The 24,302-nt window shown below is 43.5% G+C and overlaps 1 protein-coding gene across 2 annotated transcripts in view; it reads left to right on the top strand.

The window, feature by feature from the left end:
• Positions 1 to 24,302, top strand: part of tln2a (talin 2a) — a 111,307-nt gene that overhangs the window by 16,190 nt on the left and 70,815 nt on the right. For both annotated transcript variants that reach the window (XM_087831942.1, XM_087831987.1), the window contains exon 2: positions 12,014 to 12,061. The gene's annotated coding sequence lies outside the window, so the exon portion shown is untranslated. The remainder of the gene's footprint in view (positions 1 to 12,013; positions 12,062 to 24,302) is intronic.

Here is a 24,302-nt window from a genome sequence, read left to right as displayed (position 1 = left end):
TAATCTCACGGTCGAGATCAAGGCTAAACTTCCATCACCTCTAAAACACTGTGGTAGGGATTGTATAAGTTGCTTAAATATGGATGTCGGGACTTTAAATGTTCATAATTGTCACATTGACCATATTTTATTTGTTCTGATTTGCCCCAAATCTCATCTAATAAAAACAAAACAAACAAAAAACCCTTTGTATCTGTCATTAATGTCATCAACTCCTCCGGGTATGTAACATGCTAAGAATTCATAGTGCTGGTTGCCTCCTTCCCTCCTGTCTCTTCCTTTGGTCTGGTTGTGGTATTCCTGCTGAAAGATAAGCTGTCCTGGAATCAGCCCCAGTCTGCTGACCTCGCAGGAAACAGTAGCTGTGCCCCCCCCCCCCCCCCCCCCCCCCCAATGGTTTCTCTCTTTATCTCACCTTCTCTTTTTTTTTCTTCCCCCATTCGAATCCAACTCTCTCTTAATTCTTACAGCCCTATCTCTTCCCAAGCCTGTGGTTAGCGAGCATGTCAACACCTCGGCTCCGACCCAGCCACATGGATGAAATGACACAGGTTGGGCTCACTAGGCTGTAAATCAGCACAGACATCTGGTAAACGGATGAAGTGTGGTGCATAGAGGGCCGGGATATTCACACTGCCTGTGTGACATTTTGAATTTTTAGCATTGTGTTTGTCTGGGTATCTAAAAAATTGACTCCTCTTGCATGATTTGTGATGACAGGAAATGGGTCACCGTGCCTTAACTTAGCTTGAGTTTAGTATTACTGTCACTTGCGTATAAAACATAATACGATGAACAACCCTGCCAAGATGCTTCCTACACCACTAGAATTATAGTGTTACTACAATGCTAAATGAGGTACTTAAGGACAATTTCCTCTTCATTTATACTTCTGCGCTTTTACACTACAAATGCTGTGAGTGCTGTAGCCAGCATTTTGTTCCATCTGTTAATTTTAATTATTTTTACATACATTAGATTATTACACTAATTAGATAATGACTTTGCATGTCATTTTGACACGTGTAGTTTAGCCTATAAATCAGTTTCTAATATATTAAATGGCTGACCAAGACCTGTTTGTCAGCATGGATTGGATAATGGATAATGTGTTCAATAATACCAAGAAGAAATTTGACACCAGTTAGATTTTAACTACAACGATTTGGTCTGTAAGCTCAAGATGTCTTAAATATGATAGAGCAACACTGATATGCTAGCTGAATGACATCAGCAGTAGGGCTGGGCCATATCATACCGTTCATGGTAATACCGGTATAATGTTGGGCAACGATAAGAAAATGAAATATCGCGATAGAATATGGGTAAAACGCGCATGCACAGTGCCTTTTTTTTCATACGCACATGGCGGAAAAAGCATGGCGGTGACGGAGAATAAGAAGGGCGAAAGCAGATCGTTGAATGAAACGAATGAACCAGAACTGGTTTGTAAAAATGCTTCAACTTCAGTGGTGTGGAACTGGTTTAGTTTTTGTCTGTCAGATACACAACAAAGCACTATTTTTGGTAGAGCGTGCTAGCGGGCCGTCGTTATTACCGTGTTTTTTGGCACATACGGAACACTTAAAATCAATCCTTTGATTTTTCTGAAAATCGACAGTGCCCCTTATAATGCCGTGTGCCTTATGTATGAATTCTGGTTGTGTTTACAGACCTCGAAATGATTTTATGTGGTACACGGCGCTCGAAAATCTGACTTTGTTAAGCTACGAAGTCGCACTGCTTGATAGATTGTCGGAGCATTACGGCTATCGTAGGCAGGAGCCTCGCGGAGTTATACGTATTGTGCTTCAACATAATATTACCGTATTGTGTGTGTATAACCTCTTTTTAAGTTTTGTGGATATTATACATGGTTATGCTGAGGATATGTCAGCAAGGAATTTGCATTTGCACTGTTAAATTTTTATATAACTTTAATGCACATAAGCTGCTTGTTTAAGTGAAAATACGTTGATGGTTTTGGGTTTTTTTTGCACTAATAAAGTTGTGGAGTTGTAAAGTATTTTGTCTATTGTCAATGATATCATCAGTTATATCGTTATCGCAAATTTTCTAATGTATGTCATGATAAATATTTTTGGTCATATCGCCCTGCTCTAATCAGCAGTAATGTGGATATTGTATTTTAAAAACAAAGGTCAGGTCATTAGAATTAAATGCAGTCTTTGTTATAATTCCTCTGTCTTCAAACGATGGGATCTTAAAATCGAGAAGCATGTGTGCACGAGTGTGTGCACGCTCACCACCTTGTCTGCTTTCTGTTGCCAGAAACTCTCCAAACAATTCATAGCATTTAATGTAGTATGAGGTGAATTGGGAGCGGCTCTTGCCTTCTCCTAACAATAGAACTGACAAGCAAGAGGTCATGCTTTCACTTTGCAGACGGCTCTGAAAAACTGGGCTTGGAGTAGCTGAATTGTTCACCCACAATAGGCAGTCGGAGGCCTGTAAGTCACTTTACCTCCCATGTCATGTTTTTCTTCTCCTTTGCTGTGCCTGGGCCTCAGAGCAGCCAGCAGACTGCTTTTTAATTGGTTTTCCTGCCTGTTTGTCGGCTTACCTGCCAGGAACTGTTATCACATCCACTTGTCCTGAAATTGCTGCATACACTTTTTTTGGGGGGTGGGGGGTGTTTGCTTTAAGAAAGTGTCACGCCTGGAAAAAAAAAAAAACACTTTGAAAACCTTGACTGCAAATGCAGGTAATGAAAAAGATGAAGGGTGGCTCAGCGGTACTTTTGCTGGTTTAAACATATGTCGATCCATATACTGTAGCTCGTAGCCGCATTGCTTTTTGAAGGCCAAAATGACTAGAGCTACAGCAGCAGACCGTTAAGTGTCTGTTTGCAGCTGTCCATCCAATGAGCGGATTAGAGGACTCCCATATCTGTGCGGCTGAGATGCAAAAGAAGATTAGGTCAGCAGCTCATGAGGAAGGTTGGACCATCCTAATCTGCAAGACTGCCAGACTGAGACATGGCTTTTTAAACCGGTGATTTCTTGTACCTTGTAAATAATGTACTGACCCTGGCGGCCATGTCGATGAGCACATTTAAAGCCCGAGTGGACCAAAAGGAAAAAGAAGCCACCTATTCTGTGGTGTAATGCAGCGGTCCCCAACCTTTTTTGCGCCACGGACAATACGGACTTTTTTGTGCCCGACAATATTTTCACGGACTGGCCTTTAAGGTGTCGCGGATAAATACAACAAAATAAAACTAGTACCGTTACCAAAAAAAGAAGATTGATTCATAACACACGTGAAAAGACCCAGGAAAACCGGCACGAAATGATATCGTCGTGTTGGTGTTGTTCCCAGATCAACATAGTAAATGTTGTTCCAGGATCAACATTGCAAGTGACCAATCAGAATGCTGTGACGTCATACTTTGGCGACTTCGGGAAAAACCGCCGTAAAACTAAAAACTGTACTTAAGCTGCGAGAAACCGCCTCTGTCCGCCGATCAATGGATCCTGACCCTAACCCTTTAATAAACGCTAAGCAGAATTGATATTGTCCTTGCAACATTGGAATTTCAAAAAAGCATGAATGGCTTGGCGCGCCAAAGAATAACGGCACAAGAATGTGATTGGTCACTTGCAATGTTGATCCTGAAACAACATTTACTATGTTGTTCCAGGAACAACACCAACACGACGATATCAGATCATCTGGAAAACCGAGTTAACGATAAAAAAAACGATAACAAAATAACGCTAAAAACCCTGAAAACCATACATTTCACACCCGAGTCTCACTCTCACGGCCCAGTACCAAATGACTCACGGACCGGCACCGGTCCATGGCCTGGGGGTTGGGGGCCGCTGGTGTAATGTGTCAAAAATAAAAAGCTCCCTCCAATCAAGGCACTCATCGATTACATTTTCTCATGTAACTTCTGTAGCTTTCTTACTAGAATTGATGTTCACGCAGCACTGTTGGTACTGTTTTGGGCCTTTATCAGCTGTTCTGGCACATATAAGAGCTTTATTATTATTTTGCCAGCAGTGAGTGGCAACATTTTTGCCGTGTATTGACCAAAGTAACAATGGATAGTAGCTCTAGATTAGTCCAGTGGTGAAGCTTTGCTATACCAAAGCAATTGGTGTGTTTCCCATCAAGATGTTAGCTCCAAATGCAGTACAGGATTGTGCAAAGTGATCAGAAGGTGTAACCAGAGTACAGGATGTATCACACCCTGCCAAGGAGTACAAAAGTATGATTAGAATCAAGCTGCTCAGCTATGCCGTGACTGCTTAGCAGCTGGTATCTTTATGTCCAGCAAAACCTGCTTGAAACACTGGACCAAGGCCCAGATTTTTACCTCTGAAACTTGGTGAGCTTCTTCAGAAACCATTTTTAAGACAGATGGACAGCAAAAAAAAAGAGAAAAAAAGTTACGACATGATATTTATGTCGATTTAATATTGATATTATTTTTCTGCCAATTTGATTTGTGCATTTGTATTATCTAATGTTAAATGTTCCATAAAGCCTTTTATTTGACGGTTGCTCTGTTCTGTTTTATGATGGTGAAAAAGGAAGGATCTTGTTGACTTGGCCAGTCTCTAATGTTTCAGCTTTTTCAGGGAATTTTTTTAGGGCAGATTTACTTCTAGGGATGGATGACGGTTAATAAACAAGTGAAATGTCAAGTGAATGTAATTAACAAGAAAACTTTGTACATCCATCCATTTTTTTCTCTCTGCTCCAATTCAGGGTCACGGGGTGCTGGAGCCTATTCTAGCTAAAACAGGGCAAGAGGCTGTGTACAACCTGGACAGGTTGCCAGTTTGTTGCAGGGCTAACACAGACACCATTCACACTCACATTCACACCTTTGGGTAATTTAGAATCACCTATTAACCTAACCCAACTGACTGCATGTCTGTGGGCTGCAGATATGGTGAGAACATGCAAGCGCCACACAGAAAGGGCCTGGTCAGATGGTTGATTCGAACCCAGGACCTTCTTGCAGTGAGGCAACAGTGCTAACCACGGCACCTGAAGATGTGCTTCATAAATTTATAAATGTATGATTTTATGATTTGTACATTCACATTATTTGAGTAGTTTTAGTTTCTTTCTGCTTCTTTTTGATAGTTTTCCTCAGGTGTCTGTGCTTTTGTCATTTCAGTTCTTATTGTTTGGCAGCTGCTCACAGAAACTTGGCAGCAGGAACTTTAAATAGGAGTATTTCATTGCACTATTGTTGGTGGATGTAGCTTTCGAAAAGCAATTACACAAATGATATTTAGATTTATTTTTAGTATATAGAGAGCAACTCGGATTTCCAGTTTGTGTGTTGGCTTTTTTTGCCTCTTGTCTAAATACACTTTAGCTTCATGGGGATAAATATCTTTCTGAGTGGATAAAGTTGAGTTTTAATAGCAACTAATTGCAGATTCTTTTTTGTCTTTTACCCCTTTTTAGGGGGTCATTTTACATGTTTTGTCAGCAGAAATCCTGTGAAACCCTTATTTCATAACGGGGTTTCCAGTGTTCAGCCAGAGAATAATAGCGGCCTCTTCAAGCTAAAACAAAACCAACCAGTGTAAATCACAAATGTAAACACATTTTTGGCACTCTGCCCCCCCCCCCCCCCCCCCCCCCCCCCCCCCCCCCCCACTCGGCCAGGGTGGTTTTGATTCCATTCATGGAACTGGGAGTCGGCCTGAACACAGACGAGAATCTGTGTAATTGAATTAGTAGCCGTGCCTACCCTCCACCCGCACCCCCCATCCTCACCACTCCCCACTATCTGGAAAGGCAGAGCTAATCAGTGAGAATCTCTGCCCTCCCCAGAGAGGGTTGAATGGTTGCCTTGTATAGAAGAGAGATGAGAGAGGGTCTGGTGTGTGTGTCTCAGTGTTTGTCTAATTGTGGTTGTGCAGAGACTGTCTATACGTAGACCAGATTAAATGGTGTGTCTGGAGACCGGGCTTCTGACCTCCTAACCCCTGTGTAACAACTGTGTGTATGTGTGCTTGCATATGATGTAAAGCACCAGCTGTTCCCCAGATGTCATGCCAAAAAAAAGGGGGGGGGGGGAGAAGAGAATTAAGAGGGGGGGGGGAGAGAGAAGAGAATTAAGAGGGGGGGGGGGACTCCAAACTGAAGGAAGAGTGATAAGGCCCTGTATTTATTATTATGTTTAATTTCCTAGTGAAAATGTGTTTATTCTTATAGGGGGCATGCACTGTGTTGCACTAGATGTCTTGCATAATTTAATATAAGCATTTCTGCCACTGTATTACAAGTCTGGGCCTAAATTGACCACCTGGTAGACCAAAGCACTAGGGGACTTTTCCCCCCCCTTCTCCTGTATACCACAGCTCCAACTGTTGGGTTAGATAATATGTTATTAGCGTGATTTTAAACAATGGCTTGTTTGAACTTAAACTGCTTTTGCCTCTTCATCTCATATCCATCACTTTTAATTCACCTCTGTCTGCCTGTCTCTCTCATCACGCTGTACAGAGATATATCTGTATTATTTTAAAAAAGGAGCTGAAGGTTTTTTTTTTTCATGGTGGGATCGAACTGTAAGCTGCAAAACTTTGTTCCTTTTCAGCATTATCTTAATGGAACACACGTCAGCAGAACAGTATGATTTGTGTTTATAAAGATTGGCATGCAGAGAAAACCAGTGCATGTACAGGGAGAACATGCACCTTTTGCAAAGAAAGGCTTTAGAGAGCCATGCGATTCAAACGTCGAACCTTTTAACCACTGAATCACTAAATGTTTTTTGCTCTGGTTGATATTAGTGAAACGCGAGCTGGCATTTGCACCGAAAGGTCACGTTATCTGCTTCACACAGGTGGTACGGATTAAAATATATCTGTTTACTTTTACTTCATGGACTTTTTTTCATCAATTAGTTCTGTTGCAGGGTTTCATCCTGTCATATCTTGAGTTCTCTAAAGGTCTATTTTTTTTTTTGAATTTATTGATTTTTCTGGAGGCAAGCTCTATTTTTTTTTTTTTAGTGCAGTTATAGTTCTAGTCGCTTCCAGTGAGGGTAATGGATAGTCTTCTCTTCACCCCCCCCATCACATTTATCATTCCCAGATCCATGCTACCATTTAGGTCATTGCATATCAAGTTATACAAAGTGTGCTGAAAGAACACAGACGATTAGTCAGTATCTTTAATGCTGGGATGTCTACCATGACTTAGGACTATCAGTGCTCCCCTACTGACATATAAACAGCAGGAGCATCATCCAGAAGTTGTTTTCCCATCAGCATTGCTCCTAAAAAAACAAAACCCATTCTCTGCAAAGAGCTGACAATTTCAGTCTGTGGTTTATAGACGGGTTGTTTATGGAACAAAGATTATCCCTGCTATTACATCTGTGGGTTTTTTCAGGTAGTAGTGCTGTGGTTTTATTGAGACACTTCTGTTTTGTGAAGCTATTTGGAGCCAGGGTTTGCTGTTGATGGTAGTGGTAGATCTGCCTGTCATTGACGCTGAGCCACTTGTTTTGCTAATTGAATGTAATTAGGGTTGTTTGATTTATTGGATTGATTTCAAATGATAATAAGTTTCCATGTACTTGAGAAGAAAATATTTGGCCATGATTTGGGATTCACAATCTTTCTATTTGCAAGTCAATTTCAGATTGTAATACAGGACAATTGCATTGCAAGCGCATTTATTGTCATGAAGCTAACACTTAACTTCATATTTAAGGTGCAGAGAGCAACAAAAATGAGAATAATAAGTCTTCCAAAATGTCAAACTATTCCTTTGAGCAAGACTGTGTTTGTGCAAATCTCTGAAGAATTTGGTAAAGATGTGAATGAGCAATGCTCCCCCTCAGTGAATAGCTGCCACTGATCTTTGAGATGGCCTGGATGAAGGAACTTAGCACCCAGCCCCGAGTTTATAGAGGAGAGCTTCAGTAGCAGCTGTGTTTGTTGTAAACTTGTTTAAGATAATTCATTTAAATTTGCTTAATGGCAAACAGCATCTCCTGTTGATAGTTTGATGCTGGGGCATCATAGTGGGCAGCTTAATTAAAGGCCTCCTTTTTGGGCTTTTTCTAGGCAACACACTGTCAGCTTGTCCCCACTCTGTCCTCTTCTACACCGTGTTATTAATGAAACAAGCAGGACTGAACAATGAGGTCCCCAGTGGTGCATTGTGCTTCCAAAGGTTGCTTTCAGCAATGCACCACACCTCTGGAAACCCCAGGGATACCTTGTGAGAGTTTCCCCTACTCAGTTATAACTTCCTGCAGCCTTATTTATTTATTGGACTAATTAAGCTAGAACAAAAATATCCTAAAGTAAAGTGTGGTTTTTAAGCACATAGTTGCTACTTATGCTTGTGGTGACCCCTGGGAGTTTCCTAAATCAAGCATGTTGAATTTTGCTCAAAGCAACTCCCCTCAGACTCATATGAAAGAATTATAGGAGTGCAAATATGTGTCTAGTTGTCTCTCTTTAAGTACCTTGTTTAATTTGTGTCCTTAATTGTTTTCCTTGAGGCATTACAAATGATTCTTTTCATGTTTTTTTTAATTGTTGTTTGATCTGTGTCAAAGTTTCCTTTTCATTTTCTAATGTGTCTTTAATAGGAGACCCTGTTAAATGTCATCTAATAACCATCTATTATCACAGGGTATAAACATTCAGTATTGGGGAGTAACGGAATACATGTACTGCCGTTACGTATTTAAAATACAAAATATGAGTAACTGTATTCCGTTACAGTTACCGTTTTAAAAGGTGGTATTTAGAATACAGTTACTTTGTTGAAATAAATGGATTACACGGTGGTACTTCCCTGTTTCATATTGTCGCGGGCCAGGACTGTTTGGGTTTTGTTTGACAGCTACGTTCTGTTGTTCCAGGTGGCAGCGTTACGGTTGCCATGGTTACAGGGTGACGCTCTCTCTCTGCTTGTTTCCTGGGTGAGAGAGGCCTTTTTGTTGTTGTTGTGCTAAGCTAATAGGCAGAATGCTACCGGTATAGCTCTAAAGAATGTAGCATCATAGGCAGTGTAGTCCGTGCTGCAGGGAGAATGGCCCGCCATACACGTTATGTGTCTGTGAGCGAGGGAGGGAGAAAAAGGAAAAGTACGAGCTGTCATCAAGCAAAAACGGGAGCTGGAAGCATGTAAATATAATAATAACCACTGCAGCCAAGAAGAGTGCCTGATAAGCCCAGTTGTAAGTAAGCTATTAAGACTCGACTGTACACCGTGTTCATGTTTTCCTCCAAAAACAATAAGTTCTGTTGGAGCAGCCTTTCAACACCTCTCTCTGTCTCTCGCTAGCAAAGTTGACCCAGACAACAAAGTAAAGCTAGTTTTCGGCTACCAGCCCGACACAGAACCCACCGTATTAGCCAGAGGTCCCTTTACTACGGTTCGGAGCCGCGGACCTTCAGTAACAGTAATAAATCACAGCAATAGTACATTCATGTAAATGTAAACAGCATGATAATATATTAAGTAATCCAAAGTATTCAGAATATGTTACTCTCATTGAGTAACGTAACGGACTACGTTACAGAATACATTTTTGGGCATGTATTCTGTATTCTGTAATGGAATACATTTTAAAAGTAACCTTCCCAACACTGTAAACATTGGGGAACAGTGTACCATTTTATGCAAAACTGTAATTTGAATGTTAAAGTAAGACACTGTTACTTCTCCTGCTACTTTGCTAAACTGAGCAGTGTGATTCTTTGAAATGATGCTGCACATGTAGCGACAACTAGAAAATTACTCACATCTGATGCATCTTGGAGCTAGTATGCTAATAGCAGTAGGCTACATTAGCCACTACTAGGAAAAGATGCAGTGGGGTTGACAGTGTTCCCAGATTTTGTTAAGGCAAAAGAACATGCAAATAGCCTGTCTGTGTACAGTGGTGACATTCATCTCTGCTTGAGGCTATCAGCTATAACTAGTGGCTAATTCTGCTAGCATAACACACTGAAAATCGTTGGGGGAAAAATAGCTTGTTATTGTTGAAAGCGTGTTTCTGTCCTTGAGGCTATCAGTTTATATGCTAGTAGATGCTGATGTAGGCTACTTTAGCTACTATTAGCATAATAACCCAAAAACTAAAGTGGTTTGTGGCACCTAGCTTTTCAGTTGAAAGTAGATTTCTACCGCTGCTTAAGGCTATCAGCTTGTATGCAAGTAGCAGCTAATGGCGCTGGAAACTCTGTAAACACCTTGAGGCAATTGTTGTTGTCATGTGGTGCTATAGAAATAAAATTAAACTGACTAACTTGCCAACAGGGATTTAACCCCCCCCAAAAAATAAAAAAAAAATAAAAAAAAATAAATAAAAATTCTAGTAAATTAACCTATTAGTTGAGTGTATGTTCTGCTTTACAGGCATGCTTGAAACTAGTGGTTTATATGCTATTAGTATTTAATATAGGCTACTTTAGCCACTAGCATACTGGAATCTCTCAAGCTGTTGGAAGTCAAGTAGCAAAAAGTTTAATTGTTTCTGTCAAGGCAGAAGGAGCTAAATTTAAAAAAAGAAAAGTCATCAAAACAAGAGTGTGTGGGTGCATGCTGCTTTCCTGGCCTTTTTTCCTCTTTGTTTCATTCTTTTAATGAACATTTGATATCATAAAGTTTGATTTCTTACCTCCTTAGTGGGACTGGAGAAGTGAGTCATTGTGTGAATCAGTTGCCTCCCAGTAAGAAACCTAAACCCTTCTTCAACTCACTGCCAATGTCAGCGAGTCAATAATACTCAGGGGGCAGATTGCCTGAGCAAAAGCCAAGCTCCAGTGGAGTCTGATGATTAAGCAGGTAATCAGAATCATTAGCAGCACTGGCCAGTGTTTGCTTTCATCAGTATGCAGCCCTTTGGAGTTGCCTTTCCTAATATCACACTGTTTGTACCGCTTGGATGTATTAATTGACGGATAGTTCTGGCTTCCTGTGAAACGTACTTTATCTTTTCACATTTTGCTGTATGTGAAAACGAATAACTTCATTGGGGTATAGGATTACAAGGATGTCGCATTCTCACACTCAAGACGACTGTGCAGTAATGCAAGTGACGGTGTTACCGCAGTGTGTGCAGAGCCTCCCGTGGGAGAGAGGACAGGCATGACAGTGTGCCTGCAGCGTGCTGGTTTACCCTTCGATGATCCACCTTAAGAGTGTCTCTCACTTGTCCACCCATCAGTCCTCCTCCCTGTCTGGAGCCACTGCAGCCAGTTGTCATTAACTCTGGCTGTGGGCATGATATTGTACTGCCTGGGCAGGTGTAATAATCCATGCTGCCTGTTGTGAAATGTTCTGGCTGTCTTGCTGTATTGATCAGCCCTGAACATTTGGAAACTGTAGCTGTAGAAAAATACTGCATATACAGCTATAGCACAGATTAAATTTGCTGTCTTTTTTTGTGGTAGATTGTTTGTAAAACCTTTGTATCCTTGGACATTGTTTTTTTCATTTTCTTAATAAACAAACCTCAAATGTTTTAGCCTGATATACCTGTAAAGTGCAGTCTTCACATGAAGTAGGTAATTTTAAATCACAATGTTGTTGGTTAAATATCATTTAGTCAAAATGTCTGACTGCTGTGTAATAAGCGTGCTACATAGTTGTAACTAGTAATTTTTTTGACATTTAAAATATTTTAGTTAAACTGTTCTGCTTTTTTTTTTTATTGACTTATTTGCATCTGTTTAGTTAACTGAATGCATTTTCCTCTTTGTTCTTAACAGCAAGAAAGTAATTATTGTGCATATCCTAATTATGCTTTGCCTGGAGTGTATTTTATCCTTATTTGCTGTTAAATATGTCATAGCCTGTTACACATATCTAAAAGTATAGGCCTAGGTATTTTGTTTCAGTGGAGCATGAATACTCCTGCTGTGAATCCATTGCTTTAATCACTGTATAGATTAACATTTGTAATTATCTTTTGTATGCAAGTCTATATTTTTGCATTCTGCAAATGTGGCTCATAAATATCCTCCTTTCTGTTTTTCAGCTGTGAAGATCAGCAGATATCCAGGGCTGCATTTTCCTGAGCAATAAGGTAAGAGGCTGTTAATGGAGATGTGGTGCATACATATAGTGACAGAAAAGCTTTTAAATCACATGTCTGGACTGTGGCTGGATAGATTGGGAGGAGGGGGGGGGGGGAAGAAGTCATTACAGATGGTACACAACACCACTTACGGGTGAAAGAGAAGTAGCTGAAAATGTGTGATTTGGCTTTTCATTAAATTAAATTAAAGTGTGAAATCACACATTTGGATAATTGTAATGGAGGCTTTGCAGTTTTGACTTTTATGCTGTACTGAGACAGATTGGACACCAATGAAATTTTCCCAGTGGCAAGCTCTTACTTTGCTACCAATGCTAGAGGATGAATATGAAGTTCATTCACTTTAAAAGGTACAGTTTGCTAGTACTGTGTTGAACCCCGTCTTGCCTTCAGATATTGCTTAATTCTGTATGGCATAGGTGCTGGAAACGTTCTTCAGAGATTTTATTCCATATTGACACGATAGCGTCACGTAGTCGCTGCAGATTTGTCCGCTCTACATCCATGATGGAAATCTGCCGTTCCAACAGTTTGAGAATCTGATAACTGTAGAGCCATTTCAGTACAGTGAACTCATTGACAAGAAATGTGTTTGAGTACTCTAGTCGTGAAGGTTGCTGATAAAGATTTAAAACAAGCTTATTTGGTATTGAGAGGCCGAAAGTATGCCAAGAAAATATCTTCCACACAGTTACATTATAACAACCAGCCTGAACCTTTGACACAAGGCTGGATGGATCCATGCTGTCATTGTCACGGCTGGCGGGGTGAGCCGTGTGGTGTGGAGGAAACGGAGGACCCAAAATGCAGACAGCCGATATGATGATATGAGTGAGGGTTTATTTACAGTGCACAAATAACACAACTGAGGGCAGGACAGAACATAAACCTAAACTGGGTGAGCTAAATAACAAACCGGATCATACAAATGGGGTGGGAGGCAGAGAGACACAGACGAGGAACAGACACCATGAAACACAGACGAGCCGACGAGGAGCACAGGCAGACACGCACTATAAATACACACACCAGGTAATTAGGAAATGGCAGACAGGCGGGGACACAGCTGGAACTAATGGACATAACGAGACACAAACCTACAAAGTAAAACAGGAAACACACAGACTGTTTTACACAACCAACTGGGGACACGATCAGAACGCAGAGGAGAGACACAGGTAGGGATGATAGAACACACAACTCAAACCCTAAGAACAAATACAAAATCAGAACAAACTAGAAAAGTGACAATAATGAACTGAAAGCGCTGGGTCACCGACCCAGGACCATGACAGTACCCCCCCTCCAAGGGCTGGCTCCAGACAGCCCAAAACAAAAACAGACGACCAACCCAGGGCGGGCGGCGGGGGGTCCAGGACGGAGGGACCAACACCGAACAAAAACAAGCTCCAGCGAACCAAGCGAATTGTCCAAAACACAAACACACATGCTGGAGTCCAAGAACAGGGTCCCAAAACATAGTTCAGGAGGCCGACCCGGAGGCTGACAACACAGGTCCAAAAGCCGACCGCGCGGAAGGCAGCGGCGGCGAAGTGGAAACAGTTCAGGAGGCCGACCGTGCACACGGCAGCGGCGGCGAAGTGGAAACAGTTCAGGAGGCCAACCGTGCACGCGGCAGCGGCGGCGACAGGGAAACAGTTCAGGAGGCCGACCGTGCACGCGGCAGCGGCGGCGACAGGGAAACGGGTCAGGCGGCCGACCGTGCGGACGGCAACGGCGGCGACAGGGAAACGGGTCAGGCGGCCGACCGTGCGGACGGCAACGGCGGCGACGACACAAGTCCGGAGGCCGGCCGCGCGGAAGGTAGCGGCGGCCTGTGGGAGGTCGTCCATATCGACGATGACGCCCAACAAGCGGCCTGGCAGATGACCGCCGATGTCGAGGCAGCAGTTTGGGACCTGAAGGTGGCGTGGCCCCCGCAGCACCAGGCGAGGCGGATGCAGAGGCTGGACCAGGCGAGGCGGATGCAGAGGCTGGACCAGGCGAGGATGAAGACACGGAGGCTGCAGCCGGCGAGGATGAAGACACGGAGGCTGCAGCCGGCGAGGATGAAGACACGGAGGCTGCAGCCGGCGAGGATGAAGACACGGAGGCTGCAGCCGGCGAGGATGAAGACACGGAGGCTGCAGCCGGCGAGGATGAAGACACGGAGGCTGCAGCCGGCGAGGATGAAGACACGGAGGCTGCAGCCGGCGAGGATGAAGACACGGAGGCTGCAGCCGGCGAGGATGAAGACACGGAGGCTGCAGCCGGCGAGGATGAAGACACGGAGGCTGCAGCCGGCGAGGATGAAGACACGGAGGCTGCAGCCGGCGAGGATGAAGACACGGAGGCTGCAGCCGGCGAGGATGAAGACACGGAGGCTGCAGCCGGCGAGGATGAAGACACGGAGGCTGCAGCCGGCGAGGATGAAGACACGGCTGCTGCCGGCGGTGTGGATGAAGCTGCTGTTGCTGCCGGCGGTGTGGATGGAGCGGCAGCCGGCGAGGATGATGAGGCTGCAGCTGGCGGCTGGACGGGCTCCTCGGGCCCTCCAGCTGACGAGGCAGAAGACTGGACGGGCTCCTCGGGCCCTCCAGCTGACGAGTCTTGGGGCTGGACGGGCTCCTCGGGCCCTCCAGCTGACGAGTCTTGGGGCTGGACGGGCTCCTCGGGCCCTCCAGCGGACGAGTCTTGGGGCTGGACGGGCTCCTCGGGCCCTCCAGCGGACGAGGCAGAAGGCTGGACGGGCTCCTCGGGGCCTCCAGCGGACGAGGCAGAAGGCTGGACGGGCTCCTCGGGCCCTCCAGCGGACGAGTCTTGGGGCTGGACGGGCTCCTCGGGCCCTCCAGCGGACGAGTCTTGGGGCTGGACGGGCTCCTCGGGCCCTCCAGCGGACGAGTCTTGGGGCTGGACGGGCTCCTCGGGCCCTCCAGCGGACGAGTCTTGGGGCTGGACGGGCTCCTCGGGCCCTCCAGCGGACGAGTCTTGGGGCTGGACGGGCTCCTCGGGCCCTCCAGCGGACGAGTCTTGGGGCTGGACGGGCTCCTCGGGCCCCCCAGCGGACGGGACAGGAGGCTGGACGGGCTCCTCGGGCCCTCCAGCGGACGGGACAGGAGGCTGGACGGGCTCCTCGGGCCCTCCAGCGAGAACAGTCTCGGGACCAGCGGGCACAGGGGCCCCTGGCAGGCGCAGAACAGAACCAGCAGGCGCGCAGACCTCTGGCGGGCGCAGATCAGAACCAGCAGGCGCGGAGACCTCTGGCGGGCGCAGAACAGAACCAGCAGGCGCGGAGACCTCTGGTGGGCGCAGAACAGAACCAGCAGGCGCGGAGACCTCTGGCGGGCGCAGAACAGAACCAGCAGGCGCACGGGCCTCTGGCAGGAACAGATCAGAACCAGCAGGCGCACGGGCCTCTGGCAGGAACAGATCAGAACCAGCAGGCACACGGGCCTCTGGCAAACACAAAGCTGACTGCAGCTGCACCGAGCATTGACTCAGCTCAGGCAGCGACAGCCGGGTGCAGTCCTCAGCTGGCTTCTTTACCTCCAGGGGTCCAGAGTCTGCTGGGGGCTGAAACCCAGCCTCTGGGGAGGCCCTGGAGTGCATCTCAGTCTCACAACTGGCCAGCTTTTGAGGAACGTTTGCAGGATTGTGTGGTTTGTCTCTCTGCAAAAAATACTTAGAAAAAGAGTCCAAAACGGGAGGCAGAGACGCAGCCTCCTGTACAGAGGGAGTCGGTGAAGATGGCATAGATGACTGGGCTAGTGGGGATACCGGGGGCCGAGCTGAATGCTGCTGTGCAGCTAAACGAGCTTGCGGCTGTGCAGCTAAACGAGCTTGCGGCTGTGCAGCTAAACGAGCTTGCGGCTGTGCAGCAGGCTCAAAAAACACAGCCCCGGTATAAACCGTCACAAGTTCTGGTGAAACAGAAAGAGTGTCTTGTCCACTCACCACAGCCTGTAGTGCTATAGTCCTAGTATCCGGCTGTGGGGTGACGCGCCGACGGCGCGATCGTCGCCTCCTCCCTGCGGACGGCTCCGGCAGGCCGGGCAAAACCTCCGGCGGGCCGGGCAAAACCTCCGGCGGGCCGGGCAAAACCTCCGGCGGGAGAAGCTGACGTGGCTGTTCCGGGGCGGCCGTAGTTCGCTGCTGCTGGACAAAGTCTGTGGATTCCCGAGCTTGCACCACCTCCCGGGCTTTACGCAGGTTGCGAATTAAGTCCGAAAATCCCCTGACCTGGTGGAGATAGGGATTTCCATCCAGAATAGCCTCAATGGCATTTATCCCTACAACCTTCGCTTGTGCGTTGGAGGTGTGGGTTACCCAGTCCACCAGGCGTTGGATGCGTGCGAGGTCGCTCTCCCCGGACAAAGCTGCTGGATCCATCTTGTGGTCGGCTCGTACTGTCACGGCTGGCGGGGTGAGCCGTGTGGTGTGGAGGAAACGGAGGACCCAAAATGCAGACAGCCGATATGATGATATGAGTGAGGGTTTATTTACAGTGCACAAATAACACAACTGAGGGCAGGACAGAACATAAACCTAAACTGGGTGAGCTAAATAACAAACCGGATCATACAAATGGGGTGGGAGGCAGAGAGACACAGACGAGGAACAGACACCATGAAACACAGACGAGCCGACGAGGAGCACAGGCAGACACGCACTATAAATACACACACCAGGTAATTAGGAAATGGCAGACAGGCGGGGACACAGCTGGAACTAATGGACATAACGAGACACCAACCTACAAAGTAAAACAGGAAACACACAGACTGTTTTACACAACCAACTGGGGACACGATCAGAACGCAGAGGAGAGACACAGGTAGGGATGATAGAACACACAACTCAAACCCTAAGAACAAATACAAAATCAGAACAAACTAGAAAAGTGACAATAATGAACTGAAAGCGCTGGGTCACCGACCCAGGACCATGACAGTCATGTTGTTCACGCCATATTCTGACCCTACAATCCAAATGTTGCAGCAGAATTCAAGATCGATCACATGTGGCAATGTTTTTCCATTCATCTGTTCTTCAGTTTGATGAGCCTCAGTTTCATGGTTTTTTTTAGCTGAAAGGACCTCAGTGTGCTCAGTCTGGTCATTGTCAAATTTCTGACCTCCACAAGGCGTTTTCACCAAGTGAACTGCTGCTCAACAACCACGCCATTTCTTTTCCATTCTGATGCTTGCGTTGACCAGATGAGTTGAATCCACTGAGTTGCCTGCATGTGATTAGCTGACTACATAGTTAAATTAGCGATCAGCTACCTGATAAAATATCCAGTTTGTGTATATTGTAGAAGACGTGCTACTTTGTGTTAATGGAACCTATACAGTTAGGTTGCTGCTCTGTCGCGTGCTACATGTTTGTTCTGACGAGGCTTATCGGGATGATCAGGAGTAGCTTCCAGCTGCCGGGGAGCCATATGGAAGCACACTAAATGATTTCTAGTCGTGTTGCTTTTATCTGCTGTTTGGAGTTGCAGCAGCAGCATCTTTAGTTTTACTGTATTTTCTGCCCTTTTATTTTTCAGTGTTTTTTTTTTTCTCTCTGTTTCCATTATTGTCATTCTCTTCACTTACACGATTACAGGTTCACAGTGAAAGCTTAAGCACTTCACCTGTACAGCTCACTCTAAAGCATTACACACCAGTCGAGGGAGCCGCTGAAACTAAACAGTCTACTTCCGCTCCATTTGTGTGTTTACCCAGCAAGGGGGAGAGTGTGTAAGCAAGACACACCTGGTACAATTTATCAGTTACTCTGTGATCTTTTCTGTGGACACTCGAGATTATGCCGTTTACATTCAACTAACTAATAGTCAGTAGACTTTATAATATATTAAATTGTGTTTGCCTGTATACAGACCTCTCTAACAGCACACACTAATGTACATTTTCAAGTTGACTCAATGTGCTGCTTTCTGGGGGCAATTAACTAGGCAACATCTGGTGCCCAACTCCTTTGTAACTATGCTCCACTCCGCAAATGAGTTTACAGTTTCTGTGTGTTTTAGTTTTCCAGCAATTAATTGGCTTGGATGTTGATTTGTACCAAGCTTCAATAAACAGGCAGATCTCAATGTAATCAGATGTGCTTAAAGTGTAATCCTAAATTATAATCTGGCTATAGGTTAAGAATCGGCTTTTTGAAGTGATGACATGTTAATTACGCTGCTGTTTTGTCTCTTGCTGTGCCTGCTAAAAAATTGCTTCTTTTGCCTTTGGCGTTGACTGTTGTTTAACGCCCCGAGAGACAGCTGAAAACAAATCGGTGTCCTGCAGAGTGTTTGACATTTGCATGTTTTTGTAGCGTAACCCAGATTTAAAGGGGTTTCCCCATTCATTTAACAAAGCATTACATTTGAAAATGGTAGTGTATCTTAGTTTTAATATGGTGGGATGTTCAGAATTGAGCTGCCAGTAAAGAGAGAGACGGAGAGGAGGAGGGGGACAACGAATTTGTATCTCAGTCCAAACTTTTCCTTAAAAGTCTTTATATCTGTCGTGGCTCAGCTAGTTTGTGTGATCCTAGCCTCCTCCAGCTGTTCAGTACTCTGTTTGCTCTCACATGATTAGTCCAGCATGAGCTCAGTTTGTGAAGCTGTGAGCAGATGAACCTTTTGATAGACGGCGCATACAGTATATAGACCAGCTTTGGCTGTCTTAATGATTGCCACAAAATATATCTATAAAAATATTAGTTTGAGTTCAGGATCTTTTCTTTACATTTTGCAGAATTTAAAGGTGATAAATGTGAAATGTATAAGATTTTACTGCAGCTTGCTTTCCAGCATTGACACAAACAACAGCACTGGGTTTCCCTGTATCTTGCATTGTGAGGGCTGTTTATCTTTATTCACATCCTAACGGCTACCAGCTAAACTACACTACACTTCCTTGGATCTCCGGCAAGACACCAAAATAGGGTGAAGTAGACGGTTGCTGAAAAAAGTAGACACAAAGGTGCCTTTATTTGTTAGTAACTTTATATCTCAGTAGATGAGCAAAGAAGCAGTCTGAGCTAGCAACAGATCAGGTTTCCATAATTTATTAATTTTCCAAGGTATTGTGTGACATCCTCACATGCTTTTTCCACATGCTGTGGAAGCACCTCTGCTCTGCTACTCATGAGACAGCAACCTTTCTAAATTATTTTTTTTAATCGGTACTCTGTTTCTTTTTATCACTGCCAATTGTTTTAGTTCTGTTTCTCTGTGCATGGCCGACATATTGCATTTTAAACACGGCAACTGTTGCCGATGGTACAGCCCTGAGTGGATGTATTGTTGCACTGTCAGCCTCTTGCTTGCCAGGAAAGATTCATTAATTGTAAATGGAACTAATAATGCTGTGAAGATACAGATTTTATTCTATTATGTAGTCTTATTATGGGAACTGTTGTGCTGGATATGAAGAGCCTAATGTTTCCAGGCACATCAACCCAAAATTCTGGGTTGGACTATCTTGGTGCTCTATTCGTCCATGTTTGACCCAATGCTGGATTACTGAAATAAGTCACTTTTAACCCAGCAGCTTTGTCTTTTTCCTTGCAGTATATAATTTTGATTTACATTGTTATTGCACTCTTTTGAAACAATATACTAATGAATGAATGAACTAACTTATATTATATAAATATAAATGTTTAAATTACAGATATATTTTTGTACAGTATCAGTATCAGTTGATCTGATACCTTGCAGCTGAGGTTGTCTAACCATGATGATATGGTATGTCACTATGGTGACTGTAAAGCAGTGGTTACAACTGACTATGACCAGATGTTGTGGAATTAGTGAGTCAGAGCGGCATCATTCAACAGCAATGGCAAGTATTTCTTAAACAAGGAGCGCTGTGCTGAGGAAGAAGTGATTTCACAGTCGGCATAGCAGAAACCTGCCTGCTTGATCTTGTGATATTTGTAGCAATGCTATATGTACTTTTATTTAAATACCCTTAGTTTATTGTTGTTGTTTCCAGGACTGTCTGTGATTTCAGAAAGTAAAATGCTACTGATGAGCAGAGTAGGCAATGTGACTATTTTTTTTGGTTGGTCAACAAACAGATGAAATATTTATTTTTTATATGATAATTGGTCTTACTCCCCCTGTGAAGTGAATGGCTCTCGGCCACATCCCACCCTGACTGTTTCAAGCTATCGCTGAATTCCTTCCACAACAAGACATTTTACCGGCAAGTAGTAGGTCATGCCTCCTGGTGGGTGAGACTGAGGCCATCGTCACACCAGCTAACTGACACCATTATAGTGAATCACCTGTTTTTCCAGTCAGAGTGACTGTGCCATTGGGAAGGGTTGTGTAATCGGAATTGCATCACTGCCAAATAGAGGGGGGCCTCAGAGTCTGGAAATCCTTTGGCCTTCTTGGCATTCAAATCAACCCAACTATCATGGGTATTCTCCCCTGGATTTCTTGTTTTCTTTTGGGGGTTTTTGTTTTTGTTTTTTATCTTTATATGTTTTTGTTATGGGTTATTAAAAAATCAGTCTTTTTATAGATTTAAAGTGAAATAGCTACAAATTCAATAAATGCAGCCACTTTCAGCATGCTAAAATAAAAAATGTTGCATGTACTTTGGACCTTGAATGTTAATATTGTCACTTATGTATAAATTGGCTTGATACTGATCGTTTCTATTTGATCTCTAGTGACACTTTCATCCGTGATTATATCTTTGTTCATCAGTGTCGGCCCTTAGTTGGAGTCGGCACTGCTACACTAATGACTTAACTACTATCTGCATTCATCCAAACAGTATTCAAACTGAAGATCTTGTGCTATTACAGATGGATGTGGAATTATTATGGAGAAAAGTGACTAATGGAAATTATCTGACATCAGGGATTATCCTCAGACTTTAACGAAACCAGTCACACGTGAAACACAATCCATCCAATAAACATTAAAAGCATATAAAGCAGAGATTATATGAACGTTTAGTGCATGGCAGAGTTTATTGGTTACAATGTCATCACTAAAGTAAAGTGTTTTGAGAAATAAGTATGAAAATCACATTGTAAGAAATAAAATAAAAGGTTTACATTTTTTGTAGACTTGACAGCAGTGCATATGAGAATAAATGGCATATTGAGCTTTGGTTATACTTTGTTACGCACAAATATGATATCATATTGGAGCCATGATAGCCGAAGAGTCATTCCTGTTATACTTCCTTGAAGTCCGCTTGTAGGCCTTTGCTGCCCGGATGCGTAGTTGGCGCATTGTAATGTAAATTCTCCCATACAAATCTGCACAGTCACATGGGGTCCACCCAGATCCTTGCACGCATTGTCTGATGATGAAATTAAAGTCACTCGGACCTGAGCGGACCATAGCAGACAAAGCACAATCAAGGCTTTAAATCCACATGTTAAATCCATCAGCTCCCCAGTACAATGTCTGATTAGACTGATTTGCACTATTGTAAGAATAGCACAAGTAATGGGCCAGGAAGCTCCCTTAGCTAAACCAAACTGAATATTTTCAGTTGTGAAAGTGAATCTAATGTGGACTTTCTCTCGTCGTGTACTACATCTGAGAAAGGACAACTTCAGCAAGCTTCTTCACCTTATTCTCCCGACATTGTCCCGAGCTCTTATGTCTTGTTGTACACTCAGCTGCGCAAACTGGGTCCATAAAATCTTTGCACTATTTACCAGAGACTTGTTGAAAGTAGGATGTGTCATATTCTGATCCTGGTCTGGATTTAGCACGGAAAGCTCTGTTTGTCTTTGAACTGAGTAATGGTGTAATTTATTGCAAGGTTTGCCTTCAAAGTAAAAGCTGTGCCTCGATAAATGTTGTGTTTCTGATGCATTTGTTTACCAAGGCTGGTATTCTCCAAAGTTTGTCTTACCTGTAAAAGCCAAAAGTCAGAGTACATTTTACATGTTAAATTTGAATGTATAATATTACAGCTGATTTCTAAAGCTGCTTGCAAGTGTAAAAATTGATAAAATCTTTTTAATGTGAATTATTTTCTCGGACTTATTAAGAATAGCAGTGCAAAATGGAAATAGTTAAAATACAAGCCCTTAGTGTAGGTTGAGCTATAACTCATCCTTTTTACTTGAGTCATTTTTAAATTGGTTCCCTATAGCAGATCTCCCCCTACGCCACTGGCTTTACATAACAAGATATAGATCAGCTCGGTTCTGTTTCGAGACAAATTGCAGCCTGTCAGAAGGAATGTGGGTAAAGAAAAGTAGATGGACAAATGCACATTCATGCACAGAGATCTGTTCGCGCCTGCTTGTCTGTTCAGAACCTGCAAAGCCTGGAAGAATGACAACAAATGTGGAGTGAGTCACATTTGTGTCAAATCTCTAACAGGCAGGGTGGTCTGTCAATGGTTTGGTGACTCTTGGATTTTTGGCTCTCTGATGGATGTTGCCCAGCTGTCCTCTGTGGTTTTCAGATGGGATGAGAGGAAGTGGTGCTGTCCACTGAGATCTGTGTTCAATTATGTCTGAGAGGAAGATGAGCTTTATAGACCTCTGACCGGTCTTTGTATTTACATTGTTCTCTATATGAGGATGACCCTTCATTCATTTTATTATTATTATTGGGGTTTTTTATTATTATATTTTAATGTATCTTTTTTTAATAGTGCTACTTCTGCTTGATGCAGCTCTTTAGACAACAGCAGCTAAAAAAGAAACGATGGCAGTGAATTGGATTTTGGGTCTTTTAATAATCTGGTAACCTGGAACGACAAGGTGGGCACTGGTAGCGTCTTTGAAATGGCCTTGCTGTTGTAAAAAGATTGTGTTAGAATGAGTTTTGTCCTTCACTTTATTTCGGTACACACACATACACATTTTCTTTTTGTGATGTGTGGCTGCAGTTGTCTGTCACGATGGAGCCACGATGGGTTGAATCATGGACTTTGGCAACATCCCAGTTTGGGATGAGAAAAATAGGAGGGGATGTTATTAATCAGTTTTGTGTAATTCCCAAATAAGATTTCACTCTGTGTTTAGCTTTCTGCTGTACTGTTTATGCTTTTTAGGATATCACAAAGAACTTTGATACTTATCATATTTTGAGTTTGACTTACAAATTTGTTGGTCAAAGTAGGCTGACGAGTCTATAAAAGTATGTCATTCATTATGTACTACTTCTTCATTCTGCTTTCAAGAGCTATAAATCAAATAAAAAGAATAGAATTGGTCGTTAATAGAATGTATAGCATTTATTTAGGGTATTAAAATAGCGTTGGCTGCTTTCTTGACTGAGTTTAATCTTTGAATAATTTTTGCTTTAACAGATGAGACGCTGATATTAGCAGTATCTGCTAATATCAGCATTAGCAGATACTGGCCCTTCTCACTGAAACTGACCGGTTGGAAAATACAATATAACATGTTGCTGATATTTCTCTGGTTTCTTGAATTCTGCGCTGGATAAATGTTCAAAAAATTTTGTGAAAAGCTGAAAGAATTGAAACGGCAAATATTTCTTTACCAAAGGGGGAACTGAATAACTGCCAATTAAAAAAACAAACAAACAAGAAAAGTATTTATACTTGACAAATTGTAATTTTAAACATTTTTCAGAAATATAATAATCAGTGCACCCTCTGTGCAGAACCTCCTTACTGTCTCCATAGGAGTTAAGAAGGTAAATAGCAACTGGGTGCTATTAGTCAAGTGCACTTGATTAATTGATCATCAGCAAGTGTGAGCACCGCTATATAAGTAGAAGTTTTGGCAGTTTACTGGTCCAGAGCATTCATGTGTGTGTTAACAAAATGCCACGATGTTCAGCCCAGTGCAGTGCTCAGAGAAGTTGGAAAAACCCTCAAACTACATCTGAGACGCTACAGGCCTCAGTTAGTATGTTAAATGTCATCGTTCATGACAGCACAATTAGAAAAACACAGAGGGGCTGCCAGAAAGCCTGTTCTCTCTTAAAAAACACACACACGCACACACGCACACACATACACACGGTGGCATGTCTGAGGTTCACAAAGTTGCATCTGAACAAAGCACAAAACTTGTGAATCAATTTTGAACCAAGCATCTTCACTTTGCTCTCATTGGTCCATGGTGGAGATGATGTGGTCATCTCATGACGCACAAAGTGGTCATGATGCACAGTAGCATATTTGTGCTGGTAAGTGGTGTTTGGGTTTTGCCAAACCCCTCATACCAAGCATGAGGTTGAGGGGTGATCACTGGGATT

Source organism: Neolamprologus brichardi, chromosome 1, assembly GCF_056152115.1.
Source record: "Neolamprologus brichardi isolate AB-2024 chromosome 1, ASM5615211v1, whole genome shotgun sequence".
Taxonomy (NCBI): Eukaryota; Metazoa; Chordata; class Actinopteri; order Cichliformes; family Cichlidae; genus Neolamprologus; species Neolamprologus brichardi.
The sequence above is the reverse complement of the archived record's forward strand: the minus strand, read 5'-3'. Positions and strand labels throughout refer to the sequence as shown.